This window comes from Pipistrellus kuhlii, unplaced genomic scaffold, assembly GCF_014108245.1.
Source record: "Pipistrellus kuhlii isolate mPipKuh1 unplaced genomic scaffold, mPipKuh1.p scaffold_m20_p_3, whole genome shotgun sequence".
Lineage (NCBI taxonomy): Eukaryota > Metazoa > Chordata > Mammalia > Chiroptera > Vespertilionidae > Pipistrellus > Pipistrellus kuhlii.
Window position 1 is genome coordinate 83,078,864 of NW_023425529.1, and position 17,802 is coordinate 83,096,665.

At 37.0% G+C, this 17,802-nt stretch overlaps 1 protein-coding gene and 1 long non-coding RNA gene across 15 annotated transcripts in view; both read left to right on the top strand.

Moving 5' to 3' along the window:
* Positions 1–17,802, top strand: part of ERC1 (ELKS/RAB6-interacting/CAST family member 1) — a 411,084-nt gene that overhangs the window by 55,357 nt on the left and 337,925 nt on the right. The gene's annotated exons all lie outside the window — the stretch shown is intronic.
* LOC118730865 lies at positions 948–17,684 on the top strand. Its single transcript, XR_004991644.1, has 4 exons — positions 948–957; positions 4,688–4,692; positions 11,856–11,860; positions 17,337–17,684. It is a non-coding gene; the product is annotated as an uncharacterized LOC118730865 (long non-coding RNA).

The following is a 17,802-nucleotide window of genomic DNA, read 5'->3' on the forward strand; positions in this document are numbered from 1 at the left end:
CTCTCCATATATCCAGAACACTTTAAAAATAATGAAACAACCCAAAACCTATGTATTCATTACCTAGAGTTAGCAAATGTTAATGGTGTGTGGAGAAATATTCCTTATGAATCAACACTTTCTTTTTGGTCATATTAGGCTATGGTATCTCAATTCACACTTTTGAGTACAAGGAGTGAAATACGGCAATTTTCTGGGCTTGAGATAAATGTTTTTTTAGGTTAAACTGTTATCTTGAAGAGGCAGCTATGCTTTATTAGCTTGTTTGATAAGTCTTTTAGGCAACAAAGTGTAATAAGGGTAGAGAAAAAGTCTAATCTAGAGAAAAACAAAAAAGTACTATTTATTTTTACAAGTGAAATTATAAGATGCAGTCACTTTATCCTGTTTCTCTATTTAGTTTATTTAAATAGTTCATAGAATTAATAAGCTGAACTTATTGTGTGTTTAGAAACCTGGAGGAGAAAGGTAAGCTGCTATGTATGGTGGTATAAAAAATTTGATAGTGTTTTGCCGGGACCGGTTTGGCTCAATTCGGCTTGGGGACTGAAGGGTCCCGGGTTCGATTCCGGTCAAGGGCATGTACCTTGGTTGCGGGCACATCCCCAGGAGGGGGTGTGCAAGAGGCAGCTGATCGATGATTCTCATCGATGTTTCTAACTCTCTATCTCTCTCCCTTCCTCTCTGTATAAAATCAATAAAATATATAAAAAAGAAAAAAATTTGATATTGTTTTGAAAAATGGGAGTTTATAACCTGAAGGGATAACTATATCATTTGTTCAGTTCTTGTTCTCCCTAAATATAACCAACTGACATTCTGCAAAAATATATGGATTGAGAGGAAAAAAAGTACCAATGGTATTATTTATTCAGCGAACACTGAATTTATAATCCGTGATGTCAATTTGATTCTGGAATAGTTAAGGTAGTTTTGATTAGTCTTGCCTAACTTTTGGTCATACATTAAATAGATGCTTCAGTATGGTAGACATCTCTCCAGCCATGTTTGTTTTATGGGGAAGAAATGATGCTGTTTTTATATTCTTCTGAAGGGGATTGTTAATCATCTCTATGTATCTTTTCATTTTGGAGTTAATGACAGGATTCCTTGAACTTGCTGGTTTCTATGATTTTTCTTCACTGTTTTTTGAGGTGAGAATTTATACATCATTTTGGAAAGTATGAACTTATTTATTGTGTGATGAAATCCCTATATAGCTTCAGTTTTTTCCCTCCCATCTTCCTTTCTACAAATTCATGCATTCATGCATCCATTCTTATTACATTTCCTGTAGTTATCCTGTTGACACCCGTTTCTTTTTTGTTCCCTCTTTATCTTTACTCATAAAATAGACCTTAGGAAAAGAATTCTTTCCCTTTTTCTTTTAACAGGTAGGCCAGCTTGTATTTGCAGTTCACATGTTAAGTATGTACAGGTAGTAGAAGACAAGTTAAGACTTTGCAAATTACTAAGGTGTTTGCTTCAGTTTTCGTATAGTCTTCTCTCAGGAAATCACCTCTTTTTATTCTTTCTTGAAAATGGAAGTATGGTCTTGAAGTTACCTTGACTTTCTAGGTAGTATTTGTTCATCTTTAAAATTTTTGCAATAATTAGGACTTGTGGAGAGTGGCTACAGCGTTTGGACAGGCTCAAGCCTGGGAAAAATGAGAGGGAATGATCCTCTCGTGACAAAGTCAGGTGCAAGTCCCAGCACAATTATAGCCAAAGGCTATAGTTGTAAGCTTGACTTATGGTCCAAACCTATGGTTCCACATGGCTAAGTGATGTGGACTTGATAGAGTTCAGGTGCCTGTAATTGAGTAAGATTCAAAACCCCCAAGAACATTATAGTAAATATCTTGACCACGCCCTTACTTTGCCTACTGGACTCTAGCTATTGTATAAAGTAAAGTCTTGGCTTGCAGGCCGTAGCGCTGTCTCTTCATCAGAGAGGGCAGTGTCACACCTAGCCCCAGCTTTATTCTCTTGTCTTTTCTAATCCTTCACGGCTTCCCCTCAGGTTCCCCCGTGGCCATGCTGAGCATGGCACAAGGACCAGCATGTCAAAGCACACTAGCTATGTTATCTCTAGTGTACAGGTTCTAGATTCAGAAAAAAATATATAGGTTATTATTATTTTTATTATATTCATGGATAAGAATCTGAAAATTCATGGAGAGGATATTATTTTAAACATTGTATAAAACATTTAAAAATCAAGCATTCAAATTTTGAACTATCACAATTCTTAATTCATCAGGATTAGCCAAACTTTGAAATCTATGGTTAATTAATAACTGACTTCCTTCTTTGTGAAGTGCTGTTCTAACACCGAGTGATTTTCCAGGGCATGGGCACATTGTGTAGTGTGATGACCAATTGAAATTGGTTAGGAATTGCATGTTGCCAGCCCTTTAAGATAATTGTTTTTGTCTGTCATTTGTGAGTTACTGGGATTCTTTGCCCCATCCCTCTTTTTAAAAAGTTCACTTAGTTTGTACATTGCGTGTTTGTATGTTTACCTGACCTTAGATAGTACAGTCAAAGTTCAGCATTTAGGCAAAGTGGGTAGCAGTATTAGCTGCTTTCCTTGTGCTAGGTCACTATGTATTATCTGGGTGGAATGTTTTGTGGTTATTCATATGGTTTCCTAATGAGAGAAAGGATGAGAGAACCTTTGTTTCTGCATATTCTCTATTTCAACATAGCATTGTCTAACCGGTCTATCAATAAATATTTATTGAGTTCCTACTATAAATGACCAGAGTATGCTGGGTACTTTGATTTTTTTTTTTTTTTTAAGAAAAGGGGGAGGGGAAGAAAGAATAGTTTAAAACCATGTTATTATGAAATATATAAATATTGCAAGAGCGTTTCATAAAGGTGAACTTTTGGAGAGGCAGAATTCTAGAGTATTTTGGCCTAGACCAGTGGGTGGCAAACTGCGGCTCGTGAGCCACATGCGGCTCTTTGGCCCCTTGAGTGTGGCTCTTCCACAAAATACCACGGCTTGGATGAGTTTATTTTGAAGTGGCAGTAGAAGAAGTTTAAATTTAAAAAATTTGGCTCTCAAAAGAAATTTCAATCGTAGTACTTTTGAAATTTGGCTCTGTTGACTAATGAATTTGCCAATCACTGGTCTAGACTAGCTGTTTCCTCACTGAGGTGCAACTTGTTCATTTAAGTGGTATATTATTTAATGTTAAGGATTTCTTTAAATTTTGTATTTTATATGTAGATTAAAAAATTTAAGATATATAAATCTTAAAATATATAGAGTATTTCCTACAATGTCAGGATTTTAAGTTTATTAAAATGGAAACATATTCATAATGTATTAAGAGGATTGTTATTTATATGGTATATATACTATGATCAATTTAAAAAAATATATATATTTTATTGATTTTTTACAGAGAGGAAGGGAGAAGTTTAGAGAGTTAGAAACATCGATGAGAGGGAAATATTCCATCAGCTGCCTCCTGCACACCCCCTACTGGGGATGTGCCCACAACCAAGGTACATGCCCTTGACTGAGGTCGAACCTGAGACCCTTCAGTCCGCAGGCTGACACTCTATCCACTGATCCAAATCAGTCAGGGCTAATCAGTTTTGTTTTTTTTGGAAACAGTATAGTCATTATAACAGTGCTAAAGTGCAAACTATGCATTTAGTCTACTAGGTGGTTCTGTCACTTGTTATCCAAGTGACCTAGGGCAGTTTGCTTTTCTTCTCTGTATTTTGGTTTCCTTATTTGTAAAATGAAAATAGTAATATTGCATCATGATGGAGATGTGAAGATTGTATGAATTATAATATATAGGCATTGAGAATAGGGACTGGCATGTGGTAATCACTGATTTTATGCCAGCTATTACTTTTACTTTTATTTTAATCTTTTTATAGGTGAATTTCAGCATAGGAAAAAATGTTTTGAAGGATATCCACTAAAATATTTTCAGTGATTTTTCTCAGATGAATAGGATTATGGATTTCTTTTGTTTTGTTTATCTCTAATTCCTTTTTTTATTATATAGTGAAGTAAAAGATAATGAACAATAAGGTTTAGGAACATTTATATGAATTGTTACATGTTAAAAGCTGCAATTAGTTGTTAATAAATTTGTAATGGCTACAATTTTAATTTATTTAAATTGTGTAGAAAACATAGTAGAAATACAGAAGAGAGAAAGTACCAAAGCTGCCTTCTTCAATTTCCATCTATCTTGATATTATTCCTGACAGATATAATATCAACATTAAATTTTCAGTGACAAGTTGCTTACTCTGTTTTAAGGTAATTTATTCAATTAAATAATTGGTAGACATCTAAGAATTAGGAAATTTTCTTAGATTTACCTAGACCTGCCTTTATGTATCTACTTGACATTTATTCTATGTATTCAGTGTTGAGTTAGGTAAGATAAATCTAATGCTTCTTCCAGAAGAATGATATAATAGAAAAAGAGTTTTTCAAATAGATATTTAATAGCTTATAGCATTGTGCTGATGAGGAAACTTCCGTTGTTGCTGTTGCTTCCCTAGAGGAAATACTTCAGTTGATGCTTTGATGCTACTTATAAGCCAAGAATTGTCCTTGGAAGCACTGGGAAACTGCTGCTGTTTCCATCTCCTAGAGCTGGAGTCATCTATTTGTTATTTACACCAGTAAAAATGGAATTAGAGTCTGTTTCTACTCAGCTCCATATGTCTGGTACGCAAATGACTTGGCAGAGTCTGGATCACATGCCTGGGTCTAGCTACAAGGGAGTGGGGGAATTTGAATTTTCACTCTTACAGTGGGGAAGCAGGTCTCATATCAAGGGGTTTTCTCACATGTAGGAAGATTATGAGTACAAGTCCATGAAAATGTTCAACATAATTAGTCATTAGGGAAATGCAAATCAGAGCCATAATTGAGGTACCACTACCCATGCCCTTGGATGGCTATAATGGGTTGGGGGAGGGGAGGAGAAAAAAAAATTGGCAGGGATGTAGAGAAATTGGAAACCTTGTACATGCTGGTGAGAATGTAAAATGGTTCAGCCACTGTGGAAAACAGTTTGGCAGTTCCTCAAAAAGATAAATATAGAAATGCCATATGATCTTGCATTTCTAGGTATACACCCAAAAGAATAGTCAACTGATTCTCAAACTAGTTCATGTATATACATATTTATAGCAGCATAATTTACCTAAAGGTGGAAATAATCCACATGTCCATCAGTGGATGAACAGATAAACAAAATATGGTATATTCATAAAACAGAATGTTACTCAGACAAAAAAAGGGATGAAGTTCTGACATATACTGTGATGTGACTGTTCCTCCAAAACATTATGTTAAATGAAAGAAACCATTTACAAAAGGTCACATATTGTTTGATTTCACTGATATGAAATATATACAATAGATAAATCACAGAGATAGAACAACAGTTAATGGTTGCTGGTGGCTGTGGGATGGAAGAGTAGGGATAAACTGCTTAATGGGTAAGGAGTTTTACATTGGAGTGATGGAAATATTTTGGTATTAGATAAAGGTGGTGGTTATACAACCCTGTGACTGTATTAAATATCACTGAATTGTTCAATTTAAAATGGTTAATTTTGGTTCAAGATGGCAGTGTAGTAGCTAAGCCTGCCCCCTTCCAATATAGGTGCATATCAATTGCACACCTACATTTAGAGCAGTTCTGCTTAAGCAACAACTGAGGGCCAATTGAACAGCTTCTGCACAACAAACAAGAGAAGGACAACATAGAGATGGTTGGGGAACCACAAGAGCTGAAGGAACATTTTAATACTGGAGAAACCGGCTACTGTCATTTTGATTTCCCCTGCACTTAGATAGCAGATGGGAGCTCTATCAGAGTGCTCTGTCCAACCTGCCAGGTTGCTGTAGTGCTTCCTCACCTACTCTTCTGGAGCTAGCTCTAGCAAGAACAGGGCCCTTCAACCCAGAGATTGATCCAGTAGATATGGCAGGGTGCATTTGTGCACACCTACTAGGCTGTGTCTGCATGGGAGGCTTCCTACCTGGAGAGTGTAGAAGTAGCAAAGCACTGCAGTACCCACATGCAGGGCTGCCCCGTAGAGAAATATGCGGAGATAGTGGATTGCTGCTGCTGGCCTATGGGACTACCTCTCCTGCCCAGAAAAAGTGTAGAACTAGTAGGGTGAAGTCTCGCGAACACATAGAGTTGCCCTCCCCAGAGAAAGTGCAGAACTAATGACAATAAGCACATACCTAACAATAATTATTTTTAATGTAAATGGATTATATGTTCTAATCAAAAGACATCAGATAGCTGAATGGATAAAAAACCAAGACCCATCTATATGCATCCTCTAAGAAAATCACTTTGGATCAAAAGACACACACAGACTGAAAATGAAGGGATGGAAAAAGATATTTCATACAAATAGAAACAAAAAGAAAGTTGGTGTAGCAATATTCATATCAGACAAAATTGACTTTAAAACAAAATGTAAAAAGAGATAAAGAAGGATACTACATAATGATAAAGGAGACAATAAAGAAAAGATATAAAAGTTTTAAATATCTACCCAACCAATACAGGAGTACCTAAGTATATAAAACAAAGAATGGACATAAAGGCAGAAATTAACAATAATAAAATAATAGTTGGAACTTTAATATTTCACTTATCTCAATACATATATTATTTAGACAGAAAAGTAATAAGAAAAGAATGACCTTAAATGTCACATTAAAGCAGATTGGCTTGTAGACATTTATAAAACATTTCATTCCCAAATCACAGAAATAAAAAAAATCAGGAAATAAAATAAATCTCACTGGTAAAAGCAAATATATAGTAAACACAAAGAGTCAACCACATAAAAAGCTAATATGTGAAATGTTATTCTTTAGTGCACATGGAATATTGACTGAAAGTGAAGGGATTGATCACATATTAGGCCACAAAACAAGCACCAATAAATTTAAAGATTAACCCTTTGCACTCCGAACCATTCTGGACGTTGGCTACCAGCTACTCGACGCTTCTTTGCGGCGGAAACTCAATTCCCTGTAATCACTAATAAACTGCAATCTCCCCTGAGAGGGGACATCCGAATGATATGCTAGAATTCCGATGTCCCCTGAGAGGGGACAGCGGAGTGCAAAGGGTTAAAATTATATCAAGCATATTTTCTGATCACAATGGCAGGAAACTAAACATCAACTACAGGAAGAAAAGTAGAAAAAACACAGATATGGGGAGATTAAACAACATGCTATTGAACAACCAATGGATAGAAGAGGAAATCAAACAGGAAATGAAAAACTATTTTGGGATAAATGAAAGTGAAAACAACTTTCCAAAATTTATAGAGTGCAGCAAAAGCAGTTCTAAGAGGGAAGTTCATAGACGTATAGGCCTATATCAGGAAATAGGAAAAAAGTCTCAAACAATCAAATTTTACACCTAAAGAAGTAGAAAAGAATGAACAAACCCCAAAGTAAGTAGATGGAAAGGAAAAATAAAGATCAGGCAGAAATAAATGAAATAGAAACTAAAAAAATAACAATAAAAAGATCAATGAAACTAAGCTGGTTCTTTGAAAGAAGCTGATTTTTTTTTGAAATTTGACAAACTTCTATTCAGACTTATCAAGTAAAACGAGTGAGTCCAAATAAATAAAATCAAAAGTAAAAGATTACAACCAACACCACAGAAATACAAAAGATTATTAAAGAATTAGAGAGCCCAGTGCATGAAAATTCATGCTCTTGGGGGCGGTGGGAGGTGGGGGGGAAATCCCTCAGCCCAGCCTGCACCCTCTGGCAGTCTGGGACCCCTCAGGGGATGTCCACCTGCTAGCTTAGACCCACTTCCCAGGGGATCAGACCTAAGCTGCCAGTCAGACATCCCTCTGGCAGCCTGAGAGCCCTTAGGGTATGTCTGAGCTGCCATTGGACCTCCTTAGTGCTGCTGAGGAGGCGGAAGAGTCTCCTGCTACCACCACTGCACTCACAGCCATCAGCCTGGCTTGTGGCTGAGTGGAGCTCCCCCTGTGGGGATGCACTGACCACTAGGGGGCAGCTCCTTCATTGAGCATCTGCCCTCTGGTGGTTAGTGCACATCATAGCAACTGGTTGTTCCGCCATTAGGGTGAATGTGTTTATTACTCTTTTATTATATAGGATAGGATACTATGCCAACAAATTGGACATTCTAGAAAAAATGCATAAATTTCTAGAAACAGACAACCTTCCAATACTAAACCAGAGAGAAATAGGGAATCTGAATTCTTCAGTTACTAGGAATGAAATTGAAGCAGTAATAAAAAAACCCCAAAATGCAACCTTCTATGAGGCCATTATTGAGGTAGAAGTAAGCCTTCTAACCTTCTATGACCATTATTACCCTGATTACAAAAATACTACAAAAATAAAAAAGAATTACAGGTTAATGTCCCTAATCAATATAAATGTAAAATTCTTAATAAAATACTTTATAAAATACAAATGAATTCCGCAATACATTGAAAAGAGATATATACTATGATCAAGTGGGATTTGGAACAATAGCTACAACACAATTAATGTGACTCATCACATTAACAAAACTAAAGATAAAAATCATATGATTATCTTAATAGATGTAGAAAAAGCATTTGAAAAATTCAACATTTATTTCTGATAAAAACTCAACATAGTGCTTATAGAAGTAACTTATCTGAATATGACTAACACTATATGACAGGGCTGCTATTAAAATTATACTCAATAATTTAAGAACAGGAACAGGAAAAAGACAGGGATGCCCAATTTCCCCACTATCATTAAATATTGTGAAGACCCACATCCTGGCTCTGGAAGAGGGGCTGCATGCAAGTGAAAGAGATGAGACAAGAAATAATAATTTGAAATATTGGGAGACCAAACTGGAAGAAGGACTCCCCTTGGGCTCAGGCCTTGCCATCCTTTTATTCAATTTGGGATATATCTATAGCCTTTAGGCAGGCAATTTCCAGTAACAGAAAGATTATTTTATCAGTAAGGATTTACATGACTGTCTGGTGGGGAAGTTGCTGCAGCTACCATTGTCTCTAAACAGTAGGTGCATAGCCAAGGCTCAAAAGTCACCAGCATTCCGACTCCTTGTCCAATAGGTGGTTTCCCACCAATATAGTATTGGCGGTCCTAGCCACAGTGATGAAATAAGAAAACAAAAGCAAAGGCATTTATGTTGGACAGGAAGAATTAAACTATCACTCTTTTCAGTTGGCATGTTACTATATATAGAAATCCCTAAAGAATCTACCAAAAAATTAAGAGTTAATAAATGAATTTAATGAAGTAACAGGACACAAAATTAATATACAGAAGTCTATTGCATTTCTATATATTAATAGTGAACAATTAGAAGGAGAAATTAGGAAAATAATATCTTTTTCAATTGCATCAAAAAGAATAAGACACCTAAAAGTAAATTTAACCAAAGAGATGAAAGATCTGTACTGAGAAAACTATAAGATCATGAAGAAAGAGATTGAAGAGGACACAATAAATGGGAGGATATAACATGCTCATGGATTGGAAGGATTAATATTGTTACAATTACTATACTACCCAAAGCAATCTACAGGTTCAAAGCAATCCCTATCAAAACACTACTAATGGTATTCCTTTAAGAACTAGAACAAATAATCCTAAATTTATTTGGAACCACAAAAGACCCCGAATAATAACCAAAACAATCTTGAGAATTAGGAACAAAAGTTGGAGGTATTATGCTTCCCAATTTCAAACTGTACTACAAAGATATAATATTCAAAACAGTATAGAACTGGCATAAAAACAGACACATTGATCTATGGAATAGGTAGCACAGAAATAAACTCTTACATATAATCAGTTAATCTATGTCATTGGAAACAGGAATATACAATGGAAAAATGAGAATTTCTTTAACAAGTGGTGTTGGGAGAAGTGGACAGATACATGCAAAAGAAAAAGAAATGGGACCACTCATTTCATATACAAAAATAAAAAAATTAATTTAATATTTAAATGTAAAGCTTGGAATCATAAAACTTCTAGAAGAAAACATAGTATCTTTTGACAGCAGACTTAGTATCTTTTGGATATGTCCTCTTGAGCAAGGAAACAAAAGCACAAAAAAGCAAATGGGATTTAATCAAATGTATTAACTATAAAACCAAGGAAACCAACAATGAAATTAAAAGACAGCTTACTGTCTGGGAGAATATATTCATAAATGACATATCCAATTAGGGGTTAATGTTTAAAATATATAAAGAACTCATACAACTCAATAACAAAAAATGGGCTGAGACATTTCTCTAGAGAAGAAATACAGATGACCAGTAGACATGAGAAATGACACTAAACATCATGAATCATCAGGGAAATGCAAATAAAAACCACAGTGACATGTCATCTGACACCAATCAGAATAGCTATTAGCAAAAATCACCAAATAACTCTGGCTGGGTGACTCGGTTGGTTGGAATATCACTCCATACACCAGAAGGTTGTGGGTTCTATTTCTGGTCTGGGTCAATACTTATGTTGAGGTTTTGATCCCCTGTTGGGGCGAGTCTGGGAGGAAGCCCTTAGACGTTTCTCTCTCACTTTGATGTTCTCTATCTCCCTTCTTTCTCTCTTAAAAAAAAAAAAATCAATAAAAATATATTAGGTGAGGATTAAAGTCAACAAATAGTCTGGCTGATGTGGCTCAAATGGTTGAGCGTCTACCTATGAACCATGAGTTCACGGTTCAATTCCTGGTCAGAGCACATGCCTGGATTGCTGGCTTGATCCCTAGTAGGAGGTATTCAGGGGTAGCTGATGAATGAGTCTCATTATTGATGTTCCTATCTCTCTCTTCCCCCTCTCTCTGAAATCAATCTGTACTAATAAAAGAGTAATATGCAAATTGGTCAGGACGCCCTCACAGTAATGGGCTGTGTGGGGTGACCAGGCTGGCAGGGGAGTCAGGGGTGACCAGGCCGCAGGGGGAGGGGGGGCAATTAAGGGTGATCAGGCCAGAAGGCAGAGACAGGGGTGATCAGGCTGGCAGACAGGTGAGCATTTAGGAGCCAGCAGTCCCAGATTGTGAGCAATTGGACATCCCCTGAGGGTTCCTGGATTGGAGAGGGTATAAGCTGGGCTGAGGGGTAACTCCCCCCCCCCCCCCCTGCACAAATTTTGTGCACTGGGCCTCTAGCAAAAAAATATTTTTTTTTAAAAAAGCTAACAAATAAGTTTTGGTAAGGATGTGGATAAAAGGGAACCCTGTGCACTGTTGATCTGAGAATAAATTAGTGCAGCCACTATGGAAACCAGTATGGCGGTTTCCTAAAATAAATAAAAAAATAAATAAACAAACAAACAAAACTATCATGTGATCCAGCAATTCTACTTCTGGGTATTTATTTGAGGAAAATAGAACCACGTATTTGAAAATATATATGCATACATATGACCCTTGCAGCGTTATTTACTAAAGCCAAGATATGGAAGTTACCTCAGTGTCCATGGATAAAGATGATGCGGTACATATTTAAAATGGAATATATTCAGCAATAAAAAAGAATGAAATCTTACTACTTGTGACAACATGGCTGTACTCAGAAGGTATTATGCTAAGTGAAATAAGTAGGACAGAGACTCTGCATGATTTTACTTATATTTGAAATTAAAAAAACAAATGAATAGACAACAAAAAACAGTTTCATAGAGAAAAAAAACTGATGGTTTTCAGAGAGAAGAAGAGTGATGATGGGTGAAAAGGTGAAGGGAAATATAGTCAATAATAGTATGATAACTTTGTACAGTGATAGATGGTTACTAGATTTAGTGTGGTGAGCGCATTATATTTAATAAGTTACATAAATGTTGAATCACAGTGTTGTACACATGAAAGTAATATATCTTGTGTTGACTATACTTTAATAAAAAACAAAATGGTTAATTTTGTTATATGAATTTCAATTCAATAAGTTATTTTTAAAAACATGTTTATTACAAAGATGATGATTAGAACTCATTTTTTAGTATTTACAAACTGGCTTCACATTTTTTTATTCTAATCCTATGGCAGCATTAAAAGGAACAGGAAAACAAGGAAGTATATTAGTGGATAAAACAAAATCTTTGCAGTTTAAGGTAATGACTTAGTTTATCAATCAAATTAAGAGTGATCTCTTGAGTTCTAATAAAAAACTGACCAGTAGGGAGAACTCTCGTTACTTATCTTGTTCTGGTTATGTTTAGAGCATATAATTCAGAAATTTTGGTTTGTTGTATGAACTTAATATTTTGGAAATATTTAGCTTTAAGCATATGATTATGAACTTGCACTTTTCTGAATTCTGTGTTTTATCTTCCAGTTTTCAGTATTGTAGTTGAGATGCTTTTTTTGTCAAACAAAATGTCTTTGTATTTTGCGACCTTATGTATTAAAAATTATGAAAATATATTATGAAAATTATACCTAGATATTTAACAAAAATAATTCAAATTTTAGATGTCATTATTATATGTCTATATTATATGAAATAATTTAAATGAGTGGTTATTTAAAAAAGTAGTAGTAAATTAGTTTAATTTTTAACTTGGCAAGTAATTTCTTTTTTGATAAGTTTATTTTTTTGTTTGTGTACCCAGATCTAAATCCTGGTTAAATATACTTTGGGTTTGTCAGATATTAATATTTTAGGTATTGCTCGTTAATTGAGTAAATTATATGAATGAAGGTTTGCTTCCTTCAATAGCACTTCGACTTTAAAAAATGGTGGTAATTTTTATGAAAACTTTTAATAACATTTAGTAGTTAACATTAATATTTATTTTGAAGCCATTTAATGACATCTATTATAATATTTTGAATTATTTTTACAATAAACATTTTAATTTGGTATTAACTAAGTGCTTTTAAAAGTCATAACCTACTGAAGAAATTTATATTACCTTAGAAGCAGGGAGGAACAGTAAGAGGCGACCAGGCACTCCCAGGGCAGGGACCCTCAGTCCAGCCTGTGCCCTCTCGCAGACTGGGAGCCCTTGGGGGATGTCTGATTGCCGCGGAGGCAGGAGAGGCTCCCGCCACCTCTGCTGCACCTGCCACCACTGCTGCACCTGCCACCACTGCTGCACCTCCCACTGCTGCACCTCCCACTGCTGCACCTCCCACTGCTGCACCTGCCACTGCTGCACCTGCCACCACTGCTGCACCTCCCACTGCTGCACCTCCCACTGCTGCACCTCCCACTGCTGCACCTGCCACCACTGCTGCACCTCCCACTGCTGCACCTCCCACTGCTGCACCTCCCACTGCTGCACCTCCCACTGCTGCACCTCCCACTGCTGCACCTCCCACTGCTGCACCTCCCACTGCTGCACCTGCCACCACTGCTGCACCTCCCACTGCTGCACCTGCCACCACTGCTGCACCTGCCACTGCTGCACCTCCCACTGCTGCACCTCCCAATGCTGCACCTGCCACCACTGCTGCACCTGCCACTGCTGCACCTCCCACTGCTGCACCTGCCACCACTGCTGCACCTCCCACTGCTGCACCTGCCACCACTGCTGCACCTCCCACTGCTGCACCTGCCACCACTGCTGCACCTGCCACTGCTGCACCTGCCACTGCTGCACCTGCCACTGCTGCACCTGCCACCACTGCTGCACCTGCCAGTCATGAGCGGCTTATGGCTGAGTGGCACTCCACCTGTGGGAGTGCGCTGACCACCAGGGAGTAGCTCTTGCGTTGCGTTTGCCTCCTGATGGTTAGTGTGCATCATAGCAACTGGCCTTTCTGCAGTTCTGTCGATTTTCATTTTGGCCTTTTATTATATAGGATCATATTGTATGCCTAAGTAACCAAAATATAAGTTCCATGTAATGCATTTGCCCTCTCTATGGAGATATACTTAGATTTTAAATTTTATTCTGTTTTACCAAAAAAATTGTTTCTTGTCAACCTCTAGGTTGATTTTATAAGTCATTTTATAACAAGTAAGCCTGAAAATTCACTGGTGTAAAATTCACTGGTGTAAAATTCTGTTCCATTGAAGACCATTAAGTTGCATAAAATTTAACTATAGCAAAGTTAGGGTTTGTAGACTACTCAAAATACTAGTATATGTAACTTTGTAATGAGAACATATAACAGATATGATAAATGGCATCTCAGGAGATAGCCTGTAGCCTCAGGATGGCAAATCATTGTGGCTGGTGGCTGCTAGAGGATATTGAAAACTTATAAAATAATTGTGTAGAAATGCTTGCTTATAATACTCACATAATGCAGATTGATGTGGATCTCTTAACCCAAGAGGTGGCATTAACCTGCTTTGAACAGAGGGCCACGAAGGTTCTTAAGGAAGATGTGCTCCTGTAGGATCCCTGGCTACAGGTGCTCATTTTAAATTTTCCTAAAGTAAAGCTGGAAGTATTCCAAGCAACCAAATTGAGAATATTTTCCTTTTCTGCTGAAGGCCATAATTCTACCTCTATCCTTTATTTGTTTGCCTAGGAAAAATTGCTTATGAACCAACATAGTTTTGATGGAATACTAGTTCTTTAATTACCATGATCATGTATGAGATAATTCATAATATAAGAACATATTTTATAGTAATACAGACTGCATGTGTTTGTCCTTTGGAATTTGCCACTTTCACTGAATTCCATTTTAGCCAAGTTCTTCTTTAGAATATAGGCATAACGCATTGTGTCAGGTTGACATTCTGATTACAAAGATTCTAGATCCTATTACTGTCTTGTTCCAAATGTCATACATTGACCTCAGAGTTTCTGAATGATAGGCATAAACTCTTGCTAACACTCTGTTAGAGAATAAGATGATTTTGCAATTTATTTGTTCTTATCTGTGTCTATAAACTCTATGCTTACTAGCATTGCTTAAAGGAGAATTTCTCTTGACTTGTAGATTACATTTATATTGCCTAATGAGGCTTTATATATTGACTTCAGAATTTTTGCTGCTTAAGTTTTACACTTAAGTGAACTTTGATCTTTATTAGAACCTTGGTGACACTCAGTGGGGAAGGGATTTTTCAGAGCAGGCAGATTTTACAGATAGGCCAAATTTCAAGGAAAACTAATGATAAATAGCTTTTAAGTGTCTCTCATTAGTGTATATTTGAAGGGTCAGCCATTTTTTTAGGTTTAATGTACCAGATGTAATAAACATTTAGTAAGTGCTCATGTCATTATAATCAAAATTTCTAGACTGGAGACTGACTTTATTCCTAAGAGATTGACTTTGGAGTGATGGAAGGGCATATTATTAGTATAGTACTGTTAAGAATATTGATATGTATATTCTTTAAGAATGTTATATTCAGTCCCTTTTACAATTGTGTCCTCTCCAGGAAGATGAATTATATTTTAGCAATGTTCTTCTCTCTCCAAACACAGGATAGTAAATATAGTAGTTTGTAGTCATTTAAAAATATATATATGTATTTTTATTGATTTTAGAGAGGGAAGGAGAGGGAGAGGAAGATGGAAACATCAATGATGAGAGAGAATCATTGATTGGCTGCCTCCTGCATGCCTTCCACTGGAGCATGTTCCCTGATCAGGAATTGAACCATGACCTCCTGGTTCATATGTCGACACTCAAATACTGAGCCATGCCAGTCAGGCTGTAGTCATTTTGATACATTTTTTTTCCTTCTCATCACTAAGTAATACATATGGTAAAACATTTTAAGAATACATACATGTAGGTAGGGAAAAAATCCTCCTATAATTTCCTGCATGTGTCCTGTCTGGGAATTGAACCCTCAACTTGGGCATGTGTCCTGACCTGTAATCAAATCCACTACCCAGCCTGCAGGCCCTGGCCAACCCTGCCCCCTGCTGCCATTGCCGATTGTCTCCCTCTGTGGGGCAACCCATGGGGCCCCTCCCCGCTGGCCTGGGGCTTGCAGGCTGGGGGCAGCTCCTATGTTGAGCATCTGCCCCGTGGTGGTCAGGGCGCATCATAGTGACCAGACATTCTGCCATTTGGTCAATTTGCATATTAGACTTTTATTATATAGGACTAGAGGTCTGGTGCATGAAATTCGTGCATGGAGGCAGGGGAGGGGTGCCCCTTAGCCCAGCCTGCACCCTCTCCAATCTGGGACACCTCAAGGAATGTTCGACTGCCCGTCTAGACCTAATCCTGGTGGAATCGGGCCTAAACCAGCATTCGGACATCCCTCTCACAATCTAGGTCTGCTGACTCCCAACTCCTCCCCTGCCTGCCTTCCTGATTGCCCCTAACCGCTTCTGCCTGCCAGCCTGATCACCCCCTAACCACTCCCATGGATAGAGGGATAGAGAGTCAGAAACATCGATTAGAGAGAAATATCTATTAGCTGCCTTCCACACATCCTCTACTGGGCATGTGCCTGCAACCAAGGCACATGTCCTTGACCGGAATTGAACCTGGGACCCTTCAGACTGCAGGCTGACGCTCTGTCTACTGAGCCAAACCAGTTAGGGCTCTCCTCTTGTATGTTGATAACTTTTATACTGTTGTGCTTGGATTCCTTTTTCTTTATTTCTTGTGGCTCTGGTAGATTTTGGTTTGTGGTTACCATGTGCTCCATATATAACAAACTGTGTTCATGGCAATCTATTTTAAGTTGATGTTCACTTTTTGAACACTTTGTAGGTTCACTACAATTTTTTATTTATTCCTTGCACATTTATGTTTTTGCCATTTTTTGCTTTTTGTGTGTGTGTATGTTTTTATATTACTTTATTGTTGTAATTACACATCATCTTTCTATTTTTATCTTTTATTTTTTGTACTAGCAATATAATTGGTTGATCTACTGCTTTTATCACGTATTTGCTTTTGTTAGTGAGAATCTTTTGTTCCTATATTTATCTATTTTTTAAAAACAGAACATGATTATATTTAATACCCAGTTTGATACAACCAAAAAGTAAAACACCAGGGTAAAATAGTAACAAAAAACATGGTATTTCACTTGCAATGCATGAGAAATGGTTAACATCTTTAGTCATAAGCAAGCTCTCAAAAACCAGTAACACAGAGACATTATAATAATTCAAGGAAACTGGAAAAAATAAAATGAATAAATACAAATGATGATTTTTGCTGAGCAGTGATGAAAAATAATTTCTCTGCAGTGTCACAGTGAGCACAATAAAGACACTGACACCTAATATTCTATAGTTTTGAACAGTGTTGTATAGTTTGAACTCTCACAAACACTGGGAGGGAAATTAATGTGAAGGATCTATGAGGAGGAAAGCTAAGTTTTGGACTTACATTTACTAGTAAATTGAGTAGTTTTATCCAGAGCAGTTCCAATTCATTGGAATTATTTCAACAAGTTAGTTGAATAAATTCAAAAGGATAATATAAGATATGTTTAATGCAAAGGATATGTGTGGCTAGTGTAAGCGCCTAAAACACGACTTGCCTATCAATGTCTGAGCACCACCAAAAGGGTGCACACTAACTCTATTAGTAGTAGATGATTGCGTAGGGAGTACAGTCAGTTGTACTGTGATCTGTATATATGGGGCCTGGTGGGTACCAAAAAAATTAAGGGGACACTTTACTTTGCAGTATACCTGAAACTAATACAAAATAATATTGAATATAATCTAATCTATAATATAAAAGCATAATATGCTAATTAGACTGGGCAGCCGAATGACCTTCTGGATGACCTTCCGGACAAAGCGGGCTGCCAGGGCCAAGCCCCTTGCACAAATTTCATGCATTGGGCCTCTAGTTG